Source organism: Pinus tabuliformis, chromosome 3_1 (assembly GCF_031772625.1).
Source record: "Pinus tabuliformis cultivar Carrire ecotype Pingquan chromosome 3_1, CPIR1, whole genome shotgun sequence".
NCBI classification, from domain to species: domain Eukaryota; kingdom Viridiplantae; phylum Streptophyta; class Pinopsida; order Pinales; family Pinaceae; genus Pinus; species Pinus tabuliformis.
The window spans coordinates 205,008,329-205,025,230 of NC_142301.1; the positions used below are offsets into that span (position 1 = coordinate 205,008,329).

At 43.8% G+C, this 16,902-nt stretch overlaps 1 protein-coding gene across 1 annotated transcript in view; it reads right to left on the reverse strand.

The window, feature by feature from the left end:
* The window catches only part of CPSF100 (cleavage and polyadenylation specificity factor 100), a 435,702-nt gene that overhangs the window by 389,027 nt on the left and 29,773 nt on the right, over nucleotides 1-16,902 (reverse strand). The window lies entirely within an intron of this gene.

Sequence of the window (16,902 nt, forward strand, 5' to 3'; positions counted from 1 at the left end):
CTCAGTTTAGGGCCTAGTGATCCGGGTTTGGATTGCGGTAAAGCCTGAGAGACTAGTCTCGGTTTAGGGCCTAGTGATCCGGGATTAGATTGCGGTAAAGCTTGAGAGACAAGGAGACGAAAAATTCCTCAAGGATAGATATGGATTCCGGATGGCATTCCAAGTTTGGTTCAGCTGTGATTAGAGCACCAGTTTTGGTGTGATCACGATTTGGTGAGGGTGTAGGTGGTTTAACCTCTGGATTCCCTTGGTTGTCCTTGGATTGGTTATTCTATGATATCCCACATTCATGCTTGGAATATGGCACGGGGGTGACTGGCTGAAAGAGAGAATTGGTTCAGCCATGTCTATGGTCAAGTGGTACGTGGAAGTCCCAAACCTGGTCGGATTTGCCTATGATTAATAAAAGCTATGTTCTCTTACTTTTGCACTAGTTTATATGTGGATTTAATGGTTGTCATATCTCTGATATTTATATGGTTTTATGCTGGTTATAAGCATGGTTAAATGATTGGTTCATGTCATGATTATTTCATGTATTTACTTGTAATTGTTAAATGGATGGATGGAAGACCTAATTGATGATATAATAGTTCAACGGAGAAGGAGGTGATCCTTTTGGTTATATTTCATAAGTTCTTTCAATCATTTATGCTCTGACTTGTATCCTAGACATGTAGGTTGCATTGATGCCTGCCAAGTATTTAACAGAATGTCGGTGTCGGTTGGGGATGCTCAGGGCTATTCCTGAGGTTGATTTTGATTTATTAGCATTGTTATCATGTCCTTGATGGATTCTGAAGGTTGTAGCAAGTTCTGGGCAGAGGTCGGGATTCTAGGCTAGAAAAGTGGCTCAAATCTCGGGGTCGCTAGCACAGGTTTGCTGAGAAAATTCCACAATCGCTGGCACATAGGCCTATGAGAGCCACTTTGGGTTGTTGGACGTTGTCATGCCCATAGCATGAGAGCGACCTTGAGTTAAAAGGCTTAAAACATCAGTGGGACCCAAGGGCAGGATGTCTGAGTGGCTGACATGCCTCATGGGGGTGTTGTTGATGTGGATGGGTTTGTTTGATGTGTTCCGTCGATTCCATTTCCTTAAGGTTACCAAGGAGATTGAATTCCTTATAGTGACCTCTCTCATCACTTGTTTTCCCCGGCTAGTTGGTTGCTTAGGTGGACCTAGGAGGAGGGGTGGTTACACCGAAGGACCAAGCAGGTACAAGGTACGACTGAGGGACGCTGAGAGAGTCGAATTCATCAGCCAGATGGTCAGAGTATCTTGTTGAGGGTAGATTGGTTGTCGATGTGATGACACCAAGCCCCAGTTTGTATCTTGTACTAGTGGATGTATGAGGGCCATTATCCTGGTACGGGAGACCTAGATTGTTGTATTATATGTTGTTTAATATAACGAAGTTGGGTTGAAAAATGTAAAAAGTTGTCTATATTTTGTTCATGTGTAATTTATTGTTGTTTATATTCCACTGTGCAAAGTAGTATCATTGAGATTTTTAGTTTGGTAGCATCAGTGATTTTAAGACTCTAACCTAGACCCAAGGTCGTGGAAATTCAACATGGTATCAGAGCATATCTGAGCTACTTTGAGGGACAGTGAATCAGAGTGTGCACAGCGAAGCAACTCAGAGGGAGTTGTGGGTGTCTGGATCATGGAGCAGAGAGTTCAGCTGAAGACATGGAGATGTGGTCTCGATAGACTACATGATGAGATGGGCTGGGAGTTTTGGTGGATCGATGGTGAACTTGGAGCACTTCAGTATGTTTTGTGGTGGTTTGTAGATCGTGGACTTCCTATGTCTTGTCATGGATGGTTGGGACAGCTCAAGGGTTTCTTTGGCATGGACGAGATCAGGTTGATCGAGATGGCTTCATGTGATGGACTACAGATTGGCAGGCTAGAGTCTTCATCAAATCATGATGTTGCATATCCGAGATTGGAGGGATTTGCACGATTGGTATTTGATCCAGGAGGATGGGTGCTTACAGGACTGAGCCAGTGGAGATCGTGTACACTGTAGGCTCAGATGGAGTCTAACCTCAGAGGGAGCAGCCCTATGGAGGTTTGGATCTTCAGGTTGAGGCACTACTGAGATTGTCGGATTCATCTACAAGGTATGTTGCAGTGATGGGTGCCAGATGGGCTAGTGTTGTCGCCGAATGATGATGGTTACTTCCTAGTCTTGGAAGTACCTCCCTCGCTAAGAGGGAGTGTTGATTTTTGTGTAGCTTGGGAGGTACTCCAAGCCCTAGTGTTTGAGGGTTGGAGGTCAAAGCGCCACAAGTAGGCTTGTGGGCTTGGAACCCAAGTATGGGGTTTTGCACCCAATCGTGTTTGGGGCAATTCCGGAGGCACATTTCTACATGTGATGGCATGAGATGATAGAGGGCGGAAAGGAGAATCCAATGCTTCAAGAATCGTTGAATTCCGAGTTGTAGAAGTGGAGAAATGAATTTTTGAAGTTGACAATTAATTATTGGTTTTCAAGTCATGTAGGCTTGATGTAAAAATTAGCCAATAGATGTGTCTCTTCATTTATTCGTGGAGCCCCTCATTTGGCTATAAAAAGAGGGTGAATTGATGTGTTTTAGTCATCCATTTTTTTTGTGCAACGTTCTCTCAAGAAAGAGCTTTGAGATTGCCCTAGCCGCAGCAAGGAGAAGAGGCCCTAAACAGCATGGAGGAGGTCTGAATTTATGTGATGGAGGCCGAGTGAGCTGCAGGAGCAGCAAACTATCTTTAGGTTGAAAAGAGGGTTGACACTGTTGTTCTAGAGGTCAAGTAGCCTTGCTGGTGGGCCGAGTTGCTTAGGGTCAAAACGTTGTGTTGGAGTGTGTTTGGGCACCAAAAAGGGGGACTGTCTCACGGTTTAGGGTTGTTGTGCTAGGCTACAGGCCTTAGCACACAGCTAGAGTTGCGTAAAGGGGTGTCAAGGGTGGACTAGTCCCTTAAGAAGGCAACATGGGTGAGGAAGAGGCTTCCAAAGGTATGTCACAGCCCCTTGAGGGCTTGTTTGTGAACTATCATAAGGGTTTAGGGTTACAACACATGCCCTAACCAAGGCTATCATAAACGCAGAAGCAAACACCATTACAATAGTGTTTTGGAGAGATGTTGGGTCCTTGATTTGTGGACCAGAGCATGGATCTGTTGATGGGTTGTTTGTAGGAGGCCTTAAGAGTTGTTTGGAGGAGCCCACGTGGATTGTTGGGAGGCCTACCCAACAGCCAAGGTGACAGCAGGCACATCAGATTGGAAGGCAAGAGGACAACAGCAAGGGGTGTTGTAGATGTTCCCAGATTTGTGCAATGGCTCCTCTATTGCGTAAGCAAAAGGCGGATTGGTGAAGTCTATGGGCAGCCGTGTGTAAGGGTCTCCTAGGTGTGGGGATGCCCTAACTAGGTGTAGATGCTACGGCGTGGACTTGGTCACTCGTGGACTATTGGAGGGCAGTGTGAGAGTGGACCAAGTGTGAATGTGGATTGGGCACTTATGGTCTGTTGGAGGATAGCGTGATAGTGTCCAAGTTGGAGCACGGTGAGCAACACCTTGATGGACAAAGGTGGTTGCGGTAGAGGCAGTTGTTGAGCTCAATGGTCTGATCAACCAAGAGCAGTTTGTGGAGCCCGAGACTTGTGTGTGGAGAAGGACATCTATAGCAAAAGATGGGCAGTCCTCCCAGCCGGTGTTTATTGTGAGAGATGGACATCTTGCAGTCATAGGTGGCAGGCCTCCGTGCCCTATGTTGGTCTTCATGGGTGCAGCGCAGAAAGACAATAGTGGGTTGAAGTCCCTGAGTAGCTGAGGAGCAACAGTGGGCAGAATGAGAGTTGTTCACAAGTGGGGCTGTGAACAACTCGAAAGGAATCTCGATGCGTTGTGGCCTTGATGAACAAAGACACGACTAGAGAGCAGATTGGATAGCCGAGATTCAGTGGCCAAATGGACTTGAAGCATTGATAGAGGCAGGAGTTGCAAATCGGGTGCCGAAGGACCGGGCAAGTACAAGGTACAACCGAGGGGAGCTAAGAGAGTCAACTTCATCAGCTAGATGGTCAGAGTATCATGTTGAGGGTAGATTGGTTGTCGATGTACTGACAACCAGCCCTAGTTTGTATCTTGTACAAGTGGATGTATGAGGGCCATTATCCTTAGTAAGGGAGCCCTAAACTGTTGAATTATATGTTGTTTAATATAACGAAGTTGGGTTGAAAATGAAAAAAGTTGTTTATATTTTGTGCATGTGTGAGTTACTGTTGTTTATATTCCGCTGTGCAAAGTAGTATCGTTGAGATTCTTCGTTTGGTAGCGTCAGTGATTTTAAGACTCTAACCTAGACCCAAAGCCGTGGAAATTCAACAGCAGTGACCCCCAAGTCGGTCCTATTGAATTTTTGACACTTACGCAATATTTGTGACATCACCATCATTCTACCCATCAATTTTGATGGGCATCCATCCACTAGTTGACCCGTAAATGACCTCTTTGTGCTTGTGTGTGCCTCCATGTACCTTGGAACTAAAAACAACACAAAAATTCTTTGGTTAGATCATCAAAATCCTTATGAATAACTTATTCAACTTCAACGACTTCCCTGTCATGGTTCAGCCTACTACCTTCCCAACCCGGTCAGACCACCTTTTTGAAATATTCAAACAAGTGCCTGCTTTGGCTATTAATGAAAAAGTGAACCTCTAGAGAAGATTTGCTCTCATCAAGATGCAGGTCCTCATGCTCACCCTCGGATCTAATTAGGGGGTTATAGGTCTATTTGTGTTGAGAGGTTCATAAAATCTTAAGAGAAAAGCAAGACTCAAGATCAACCACTAGCTAAGGGAGGTCTTGAGGACTAAGCTAAGGGTATAATCTGAGAGGCTCTTGCATGCTTTTATCTTAAGCTCCATGCCTCGGCAACACATGCGCAGCCACCGAGGAGGGGGTTTGGTCATGGGCCTCAGGATAGAACCTGTGCCCAAACACAGGCACAGGAGGTCGTGGATATTTACCAATCTATTGTTCCCTTTGATATCCATGTTGAGATCTGTCATCTTGAGTCTCTTCTTGTTCAAGATCGTCATGTTTTCTCTAACTCGGACATCCTTGAAAACATTGCCCATTGTGCTCCCGACCCTAGGCATACTAGGTGAAGACGGAAACAATATTTTAACTCAATTTCCCTTCACTACGGCTAAAAACCCTCCTTGGCAGAGTTTTGAAGGAGAAGCAAGAGGAGCAATATGACATCTTTTCTACCCTGAATGATATGAAGCGTGCCCAGAGGTTCCAACATTCGTGCTTGGAGAGTCTAGATGCCTGCTTAGCTCATTTGGAGAGCCATGTCCAATGTGAGATTAAGCCTCCAGCTCCTCCAAGTTCCAATGTCAAACATCCTGCTCCACCGACTTCCTCAGATTTCTGATTTTCTACTATGTACCTCAATGACATCTTTCTTTACAGTTCTATCGTTGATAGGTTGGTTTACTTTCAGCAGTTGTTTTTGCATTAGTGTGATTATCTCCCTCGAAGGCAGTGAATATATTTGGTTTCCCTTGTGGCAGATTGAGACCACCTTTAGGAAAAAAACATGGACTGCTGGCAAATGTATTTTGATGTTTTGATATTTTGAGGCAATACAAACTTAAATTCACAACAACAACAACAAAAACCTTCCATGTATACATGCATTTAATAAGAGATCTGTCTGTGTTGGTTTGGAATGGTTCGGCTCCTTTTTTGCCATGTCTCTGTGTTTGTGTTATCTTATTTATAGAGTGATGCTTCCTCCAGTTTGTTAAAGGATGTAGGAATTTCTAAGTCTATTTGTTAGAAATCCTTCATGAACTTTCTGATTTATTTCTTCCTACTTGTTATGTTAATTAACGAGTTATTTACCATGTTAATACTGAAAATAAATACAAGTACATGCTCAACACACACAAATCATCAACTAAAGGAAAAAACAAGAACACAAGTGACACCGTTCTTTTTGGACTAATGTCCCCGGAAAAATCCAATGCGGGAAAATCGGTGTAGCTACCTGAGGGTTTTATTATTAAGCAGTTTCAAAATACAATCTGGGTGCCAAAAATGGCTTACCCAACAGAGAATGCTCTCGACAATAGTACCTCTCAGTCGGAGACAGATATTCTGGCTAAAAACCATGGATGTACAATCCCACAGCTCTCAGCTCCAATCTGCCCCACGAAATTTCCCAGTGTCAACCTCTAGGGACTGTGTCAGCCTCTCTGACCCAGCATCTCCCCAACTAGCCCTACGTCAGCCTCTGGAGCCTCTGCGTCACCCACGCTGGCTCTCTCTGGCACTGCGCAACTCCTGGTTGCCTATGCGTGGCCTCTAGCTGGCTCTGCATCAACCCTCTCCCGACTTCTGCGTTGATGCTCCTGGTACCCTCTCTGCTTCTATATTCACTGCCCCTCAGCTGCAACTCTGATCACTCCTTCGATTTCCTTAGCAAGACCTGCCCCAAAAAATCGAATTCTTAATCAACTCGGTGTGTTCTCCAAGTGACCCGCAAGCCTCCTCTTATACTTTTGTCGTTGACAATTCAACGGTCGAGATTAAGTCCCTAATCAACGGCTAAGATTAGATCTGGCTTGATCCTTATAACTCAGTTTTATATTAATTCACACTCCATTAAAAATATTAATTATTTTAATATCTCCCAAACCGGTTAGATTCTGCCCAAACCATTTCTGGGTATTAGAGATCTCATGTGCTTTAGCCTCTCCACCACATTTTGTGGCTAGAGCAAATCCAATGCTACCCCAAATCAACACTCCCTCTTAGCGAGGATTGTGCTCCTTCACCTATCATTGTGTTGCATCTCGTCATCATGCTGCACCTCACTGTGCTGCACCATGCTGCACCCATCATCACAATGTTGGAACTCATGACCGTGTTGTACACATCATACTGTTGCACCTTATGTTGTATTGTTGTCCCAGTGTTTAGCACAGTTGTACCTTGTGCCACTGCTGCGCCATGTTGTCACCTATGTGTTTGTTGTACCATTGTTGCTTTGTGTACTTGTTGCACCAAGTATCATATTGTTGTTGTCCCTTACAGTCATGCTATCACTATGCTGCACCATTCATGCTGCACTTCATTATCACTATGAAGTTGATCTCATGAGGGCACTAATCTCAATGGATCAGTTCTTAATAAACCCTTGCTATGATGTTATGGCCTATGGCCTAGAACATAGCAATTTTGAAGTAAAATCATCAACTCCAAGGAGCAGACTTCAACCCTTTCCTTTACATTAAGGTTGTGGTTTATCAAACAATCCTTTGGACATGATTATACCAGCTCCATTCATCCCTTAGTCACCTACAGCAAACATGTATTAATGTTGTGATAGGATGTTTCCTTACAACCACCTTTGTTGTGAACATATCTATTAATGAGTGCTTCTTTAGGACTACTTCAAGCTGAACATAATGACCTCCATTTACAGCATTTTAGGGCTTCATCTGAACCATATATAACAGCAGATTAGTATCATTAATAGATGCGGATTAGGGCTTCCTTCTAGGTCTCAGTAGAGCCTCCAACATACAGCCTTAGGAAACCTTCTCTTATCTGCGGATATGGATTCCATGACAGCAGATAGAAGGTGATTTAGAGACCTGCGTTTAGGGCTCCTTTACAGCTTGACTTGACAGCAGATGAAGTGTCCCACAGACTGCGGATTAGGGGACCCTCTTAAGCTGTGCATTGTAGCTCCCTTAGACAGAATTTAGGGCAAGGGTTCTTCTCTAGGATAGCGGCCTGATCTCTGCAACTAAGGCTCATCCCTACTGCAGCTAGGATCTCCCTTTAGGACTGCGGCTAGATGTGGATAAAACCATTCTTCCTCTGCGGCTAGAAACCTCCTTTAGGGCAGCGTAGGTGCTTTTCTTCGATGATATAATTCTCCTCTAGGACAGGGTCCATAGGGCTGGCTTCATTGACTGTAATAGGGCAGCATAGGTGCTTCTAGAAGACGTTTTTCTTCTCCACGTCTAGGGCTCTTTATGGCAACGTTAGGGCATCATTGGGCCAGCATATCTCCTAAGGCACTCCCTCTACATCTCTTCTTCATCAAACCCAAAACATAATGAAGAGAGATCACAAGAGTGTGTGATTGGAAATGACTCTCAAGTCATCTCCTTTTATACTAAAACATTGAGCACATGTGGGGTTGATTTGGTTGTTGGTCGACCTTGATGAATTGTCCCATAACAAAAATGAATTCATATCTCCATGAATACTTATCGGAATTGGATGATCTTTAGATCAATCCTACACTGCTCGATGAGAGGGATCCAAGAAAAATATCATAAATAAGATGACCCACATGGAGTTTGGCCCTAGTTGCTAATTTTAACACTCCCTCTCAACCAAGGAGAACTCCATCCACTGATCCATCTGCCAGACTGTACTATCTCTGCCATTAGTGTCCTGCACTGCTCTGCTCTGCTAAACCATGAAGAAGAAGAATTGATCGAGAATGTCTCATACCATTCTCTACTGACCCGAAGTCAGTTTTATTAATCCCATATCAATATCACAAGAGAGTGTCTCAAACCACTCATATTGATCCCAGATCAATGGAGGTCAGCCTAGCATAGGAGTACGGTAGATACAACGATGCATCCATCGATAGTACTATTATGGTCCCTCACCCCATTTCCCTGCTCATTGATCATATGAGAGATACTTCCCATGAGTCCCAGACTGCATGGGTAGGATGCCTCGACAGGAGAACTAATCATCCTGTCCCTAAGTCGCATCGGGGTATCACAGGGGAAGATTGAGCCATTCACCTTGTACACAATGCACCATTAGGGGAGGGTGAGTCGCCTTATGGTCATGTGTTGCTCCAGTGGTACCCCAAGCCCCCCAAAGCTCCCAAAGCTCAAAGCATGCAAAATGCAGGACCCTTATAAGGTCTCTCAACGACTCCAAGTCGTTCGAGAAAGTCACAAATTTGACCTTTCCTCGAGGCTTTGACAGAATGTCTGCGACCTGTACATCAATCTCAATGCAATGGAGCCTCCTCGCTCATCGACGTACCATATCCCAGATAAGGTAGTATCTGATGTCTATATGTTGGAGCAATTATAGAATACAGGATTCCTCAACAATCGAATCCCCCTCTGGTTGACACAGAAGATCACGGTGGTATCCATCATGTGTACAAACAACTCACTGAAGAGCTTCCACAACAAGGCAGCTTCATAGGAGATCATACTTGTAGCTATGTATTCAATCTCGGCAGTGCTTATAGCAACCGACTTATGCCTCATGCTCATCCATGATATCGAAGCAAAATCCAAAGAGAACCAGCACTCAAAAGTGCTCTTGCGATCCTCCACACTGCCTACCTAGTCAGCATTCGAATATTCATGCAGCTTCACATTTTCGGCAGTGTATCTCAATTCATGAGAGATTGTTCCCAGAAGATATCTCAGAAGATTCTTGGCATCAATCAAGTGAGGCTCAACCATATATGATCTCATCATGCTAACTGCAAAACATATGTCCGGACAGAAGTTCACCAAGAACATCAATGCGAATGAGTTTATGAAACTCGGAGGCATTTCCCAAATCTGGTCTGGCATCACTACAATATAACTTCTTGAAAGTTAAGATCCTCGAGGTAGTCACGGGCTTGCAGTTTACCGTTCCACATCCAAAATCCAACTCCCTTTTACTTCTGCAAATGAGAGGGTCTGCACCTGTCAGAAATACGTCGTCCTCATAAGGTGTCAGTATGAGAAGTCTATCATCCACAACCTTCAAGCAAAGGTTTGGATCGGCTTCACTCCTAGTGAATCTCAGCTTCATCAGACAGCTATAAATCCTCTCATACTATGCCCGGGGTGTTTTGCTTCAAGCCACAGAGGGCTTTTTTCCACCTGTATACATGAGATTCCCAATCATGAATCTCAAACTCCTCGGGTTGTTCCAAACCTGTGGACTTGCTACATAAGGGGAATGGTCCCCTTCAAAGATTTTCATTCGGTACATCTCAAACATGTACCTTCATGCTCTTCTTGAATTCAGGCATCCCTGTCACCATCTGACTCACATCGGGTAGGGCCCCATAAGTAGAGCTCCGGTGTTATAGATGAGATATGTCAATTGACATGATCCCCAATGGACCATCCTGCAACTTGATACAAATTGCCAACCCTGAACCCATGAGAAAAAACATCTTTGAAAATTCTATTTTCAAACACGTACATTTCCATCGATGAATGCCACCCTAAAACCTTTGACTTCCATTGCTGAAATGGACACCAGGTTCTTGCGATCAAGGACACAAAAGAGATTCTTGTAAATGAATCAAGTTACCCTCATTCAATTGAGGGGTAACATTCCCTACACCCTTTCTGGGATAGGTGGCATCGACTCCAAGTATAATCCCACGATTGTTTCCATCTCTACTAAATTAGAGAGATCACCCTTCTATCTGTTGCAGTGCCTTGAAGCACTACAATCAATAAGCCAGATTCCCAAAGAATCTGAAGGAGAGGACTAATACAAGATAAGGCTTCTTTATCTTATCAGAAACAACATTTGATTCTTCATAACGGGGGTTCCTTGCTTTCTCTGAAGAGTCAGTTGTTTCCTTGATGACCTCCATTACCTGTCATTCCTTTGATCATTAAAGATGTCCGTAGAATGATTTTTATCATCATCAAGTGATGTGTCCCTACCTCAGACACTCCTTTGCATAATGGCCGAACTTATTACAACCAAGGCATCTGCCTTTCCGTCCACCCTTAGATCTGGACTTCCCATTGAAGTGATCTTTAGGTAGGCCATTAGAAACTTCCATTGCGCCATTCTAATAATATTCTCTGCTTCGGCTTCACCCTTGGTAAATTTGAAGAGGGATGAGGAATCCATTGATCCTTTCATCCTTTCCCAACTGTCTTCAGTGATTTCTCTTTTACTCTTGCTTGGGCTTTGTCTTCACCTCAGCTCTGATACCATGTTAAATTTAGGTATGTTCTATGCTTAGAGCAATTTATTTCAATTTTCATAGTTAGCTCAATATCTTTTCCAGATTAGCAATCACATCAGCATTAAAGTAAACTGCGGATAGAACATAAACATAAATCGCAGAATACAAGCCAAGACAAGAGGACACAAGATGTGGCGCTAGCCAGGGACAAACCTCAATGTGGGGAAACTCTTGATCAATTCTTCTTTTATGTTCTTTAATGGTTCAACAGAGAGAGAGAGAGAGAGTACATTTACAACAGAAGTCAACACTTTGACTTATCTAGATAAGAGCATAGATCGTCTCTAAGAAGATGACACATGAGATCAGTTGAAGACATGCTACTTCAACTGATTCTCCAAGGTGACTCCTTCACCTATCATTGTGTTGCATCTCGTAATCATGTTGCACCTCACCGTGTTGCACCATGCTGCACCCATCATCACAATGCTAGACCTCATGACCGTGTTGTACACATCATACTGTTGCACCTTATGATGTATTGTTGTCTCAGTGTTTAGCATAGTTCTACCTTGTGCCACTGTTGCACCATGTTGTCACCTATGTGCTTGTTGTACCATTGCTGCTTTGTGTACTTGCTACACCAAGTACCATACTGTTGTCCCTTACAGTGATGCTATCACTATGCTGCACCATTCATGTTGCACTCCATTATCACTATGAAGCTGATCTGATGAGGGCACTAATCTCAATGGATTAGTTCTTAATAAACCCTTGTTGTGATACTATGGCCTATGGCCTAGCACATAGCAATTCTGAAGTAAAATCATCAACTCCAAGGAGCAAACTTCAACCCTTTCCTTTACATTAAGGTTGTGGTTTATCAAACAGTCCTTAGGACATGGTTATACTAGCTCCCTTCATCCCTTAGTCACCTACAGCAAACATGTATTAATGTTGTGAAAGGATGTTTCCTTACAACGACCTTTGCTGTGAACATATCTATTAATGAGTGCTTCTTTAGGACTACTTCAAGCTAAACTTAATGACCTCCATTTATAGCATTTTAGGGCTTCATCTAAACCATATATAACAGCAGATTAGTATCATTAATAGATGCGGATTAGGGCTTCCTTCTAGGTCTCAGTAGAGCCTCCAACATACAACTTTAGGAAACCTCCTCTTGTCTGCGGATAGGGCTTCCTTGACAGCGGATAGAAGGTGATTTACAGACCTGCGTTTAGGGCTCCTTTAGAGCTTGACTTGACAGCGGATGAAGTGTCCCATAGACTGCGGATTAGGGGACCCTTTTAGGCTGTGCATTGTAGCTCCCTTAGACAGCATTTAGGGCAAGGGTTCTTCTCTAGGATAGCGACCTGATCTCTGCAGCTAAGGCTCATCCTTACTGCGGCTAGGATCTCCCTTTAGGACTGCGGCTAGTTGTGGATAAAACCCTTCTTCCTCTGTGGCTAGGAACCTCCTTTAGGGCAACGTAGGTGCTTCTCTTCGATGAGATAATTCTCCTCTAGGACAGCGTCCATAGGGTTGGCTTCATTGACTGTAATAGGGCAGTGTAGGTGCTTCTAGAAGACCTTTTTCTTCTCCACGTCTAGGGCTCTTTATGGCAGCGTTAGGGCATCATTAGGCCAGCATATATCCTAGGGCACTCCCTCTAGATCTCTTCTTCATCAAACCCAAAACAGAATGAAGAGAGATCACAAGAGTGTGTGATGGAAATGACTCTCAAGTCATCTCCTTTTATACTAAAACGTTGAGCACATGTGGAGTTGATTTGGTTGTTGGCCAACCTTGACGAATTGTCCTATAACACAAATAAATTCATATCTCCATGAATACTTATCGGAATTGGATGATCTTTAGATCAACCCAACACCTCTCAATGAGAGGGATCCAAGAAAAAATATCAGCTACCATAAATAAGATGACCCACATGGAGTTTGGCCCTAATTTCCAATTTTAACAGTGCTATTGCCCATGGCCCTGCCACTGCTACATCTGCACTGTAATCCCTCTCATCATGCTGCATCGTGCTACCCATAGCATTGCCACTACTAACTGTTGCATTGCAACTCAGTTACTGAGAAGTAAGTAACTGATCTCCCAACTCTGACATCTCTGTCAGTTCTGCTACTCCTCTTTGGGGCTCCCATAGCAAGGTATAATCCAAGATGTTGGGTACCTCGAGAACCCTGCCCCTCATCGCCTGTAGTCCGTCTGACTACAGTTCGATGTCTCCCCACTTCCTCTCACGAGGTGCATGAGCACTCATGGCACAGTCATCATTTGTCTCCACTTCTTTCTCCGCCCTTGCTAGCGCAGCCTTGGTCTCAGAAGCCTCTCCCTTGCTCTTCTTCCTCAGACACTGGCTCGCATAATGACCCAATTCCCCATAGTGGAAGCATTTGACCTTGGAGAGGTCCTTCTTCTTTCATTTCTCTTGCTTTCCCTCAGATGCTAGGGCAGCGTCTTCCTCTTCCTCCTTCTTGATTCTAACCCCCTTGCTACTGCTTCCTGCCTTGGTTAGCCTTTTGATCTCTTTCTGACAAAGAGCCACCCACAGTTCCTCCCAATCTGGAAGGGTCGATCTGCCCAGTATGCTCTGGACAAATACCTCCCAGTCCTCTAGGACTGCGTTCAATGCGGTCCTCACCATTAATACCTGATCCGGCGTGGCTCCTATGGAAGTCAGCTGATCCCAGATCTCCTTCAATTAACTGAGGAAGATGTCGATTTGTTCTCCTTTCTGCATCTGATATGATCATGATTGATTTTCTAGTAGCATCTTCCTCTGCACAGAAGTATGTTGATACAATTTTGTCAGGGCCTCCCACATCACATTTGCCGTGTCCTTTTCGGCAATATGTGGTACTACATGGTCCTTGACCCCGTCAAGGATGATGCTCTTGGCCCTCGCCATTGCCTCCTCGTACTTATCGTTCTCAGCCAGGTCAACTAGGATCACTATCGTTTTCAAGGCGAAGTCCTTGAGACAATTCCTGTCTAGAACGAACAAGATCCTGGCCTTCTAGACTACGAAGTTTGAGGCTCTGTCCAGTCTGTCTTGATCTCTTACCCCGTTCACTGCCATCTCGTTGCTCCTCTTTCAACTCTTTCGAGTCTCTCTACTTCCCTCCTGGAAGTTCTCGGTGTGACTCCCTCTGAGCCTCGATTTCCCTCCTGGAAACCCCTCTTCCAATGTCGAGATGCCCCCCCTCCAATCATTAGTGCAGTTGCACCACTAGTCCGGATTTCTTGGCTAGAAATCCTCGGTAGCAACTCCCTCCTCCTTGGTCTTGCCTTGTTAGGTACTGTTCTGACCACAGTACCCCACCAGCGTCACTCCGCAACTTCTCCACAGCCTCTTATGCCCCAGCAAACTGAAGGTTAGAGCCTCTAGACTCTGAACAATCCCAGCACCAACAAAATTCGCACCTCGTGGCCACCGGCGTCAATCCTTCCTGACTGAGAAAGATGATCATGCACTGCGTAGGTCAGGTCTGCTCCTTTCTGCCACTGTGTCGATCCTTCTCTCGGCTCAAACTTGATGACACAGACACTGCGTCGCCCCTTCCTTGCTGCTTTTCGCTAGGAACAACTTCTGTCACTCAAGATAGTTGTTTCTGCTGCTGCTGCTCTACTCAGTTGATGCCCTTAGTTCTCCTGTGATCTGCAACCACGCTCGGATACCATGTTGGAATTTCTAAGTCTATCTGTTAGAATCCTTCATGTACTTTCTAATTTATTTTTTCCTACTTGTTCTGTTAATTAACAAGTTATTGACCATGTAAATACTGAAAATAAATACAAGTACATGCTCAACACATACAAATCATCAACTAAAGGAAAAAACAAGCACACAAGTGACACGTTATTTTTGGACTAATGTCCCCGAAAAAACCCAATGCGGGAAAACCGGTGCAGCTATCTAAGGGTTTTATTATTAAGCAGTTTCAGAATACAATCTGGGTGGCAGAAATGGCTCACCCAACAGAGAATGCTCTCGACAGTAGTACCTCTCAGTTGGAGACAGATATTTCGACTAAATACCCCGAATGTACAATCCCACAGCTCTCAGCTCCAATCTGCCCCACGAAATTTCCCAGCGTCAACCTCTAGGGTCTGTGTCAACCTCTCTAGCCCAGCGTCATCCCAACTAGCCATGCGTTAGCCTCTGGAGCCTCTGCGTCACCCACGCTGGCTCTCTCTGGCACTGTGCAGCTCCTGGCTGCCTCTGCGTAGCCTCTAGCTGGCTCTGCGTCAACCCTCTCCCGGCTTCTGCGTTGATACTCCTAGTACACTCTCTGCCTCTCTGCTTCTATATTCACTGCCCCTTAGCTGCAACTCTGATCACTCCTTCGATTTCCTCAACAAGCCCTGCCCCAGAAAATCGAATTTTTTATCAACTCGGTGTGTTCTCCAAGTGACTCTCAAGCCTCCTCTTATACCTTTCTCATTGACAATTCAACAGCCGAGATTAAGACCCTAATCAACGACTAAGATTAGATCTGGCTTGATCGATGACTTTTGGACCATTCTAACTCAGTTTTATATTAATTCACATTAATATTTTATTTTCCCTAAGTTTAGACTTAGGGACTCCATTAAAAATATTAATTATTTTAATATCTCCCAAACTGGTTAGATTCTGCCAAACCATTTCTGGGTATTGGAGATCTCATGTGCTTTAGCCTCTCCACCAGATTTCGTGGCTAGAGCACATCTGATGCTACCCCAAATCAACAAAGGAAACACCACATGCTAAAGGAGTGTTGGAAAGATGATATCATCTCAAATACTGGGAGGCAGTGAAATATTAGTTGTTTGCCTCCAAGATGCTATAATAAGCGATGAAAAATTGGCAGCAAGTTCAATGACAAGATGCCATAGCCTATGTCACAAGGTTCGTTGAACTTCAACCTTGAGGTTCGAATTTTAGCAAACCTTAAAGAATTTTTGAGGATCAGCGAACCTCACCAAACCTCATAGCCATTGACCAAGTCCATAGATCAAAACTCATGACCTCATGTCACAACTCAAGCTTGTAATCTACCCTTGCAGTTTCCCTGTCCATGATAGAACTTTCTGTGTTTATTGATGTTGATTTCTTACTATTATATCTTATAGTTCATTTTATAGGCAATATATATATATATATATATATATATATATATATATATATATGCATATAGACGAACCTAATGGTGAACCTCATTTGAACCTCATCAAAATTTTGAACTCGAACCGAACCTAATCATTGCTGAATCCGAACTTGAACCCGAACCATGTGACTTAGGCCATAGGTAATCTATTCGATGCATTCAGAGGAAAGTCATGGAACAAGTAATGAGAAGGGCGAAATCCAAAAGGCAACCACACAAATCAACAAATATGCTGAAGGTTTAGTATAAAGGCGCAATCTAAGTTGTAAAGACTGTAAAGTTCAGAAAAACCAATAAAGAACAAGGGGAAAGGAAATTGACTTTTGTTCAACAAGTACAAACAGGACAATTTCTCACTTGGATTACATCACCATTAGCTGCTATAAAAATTCCACAGCTACAACTACAAGAACATGAACTCGAATAGTGTGTCTATTCATCAACACAGTCCTCTACATATCTCACTTTAATTTAGAGTGAGTTTTATATGAAGGGGTACATGTATATTCCAGAATCCAAATAAAAAGATGAGTCATGTGTAGTTTTAAAAATATCTCAATGCTATCTCTAAGCTTATGCTAAATAATTATTAATTGTCTCAATGTGAAAATTTCCTCTTACACGAGCTACTAACAATATAGCTTGTAAAGCACATGGGGCATAGAACAGTCAGCAATAGAGTGTACTGTTAAGGCACTCCCTGTGTGAAGGTCGCTGGTTCAAAA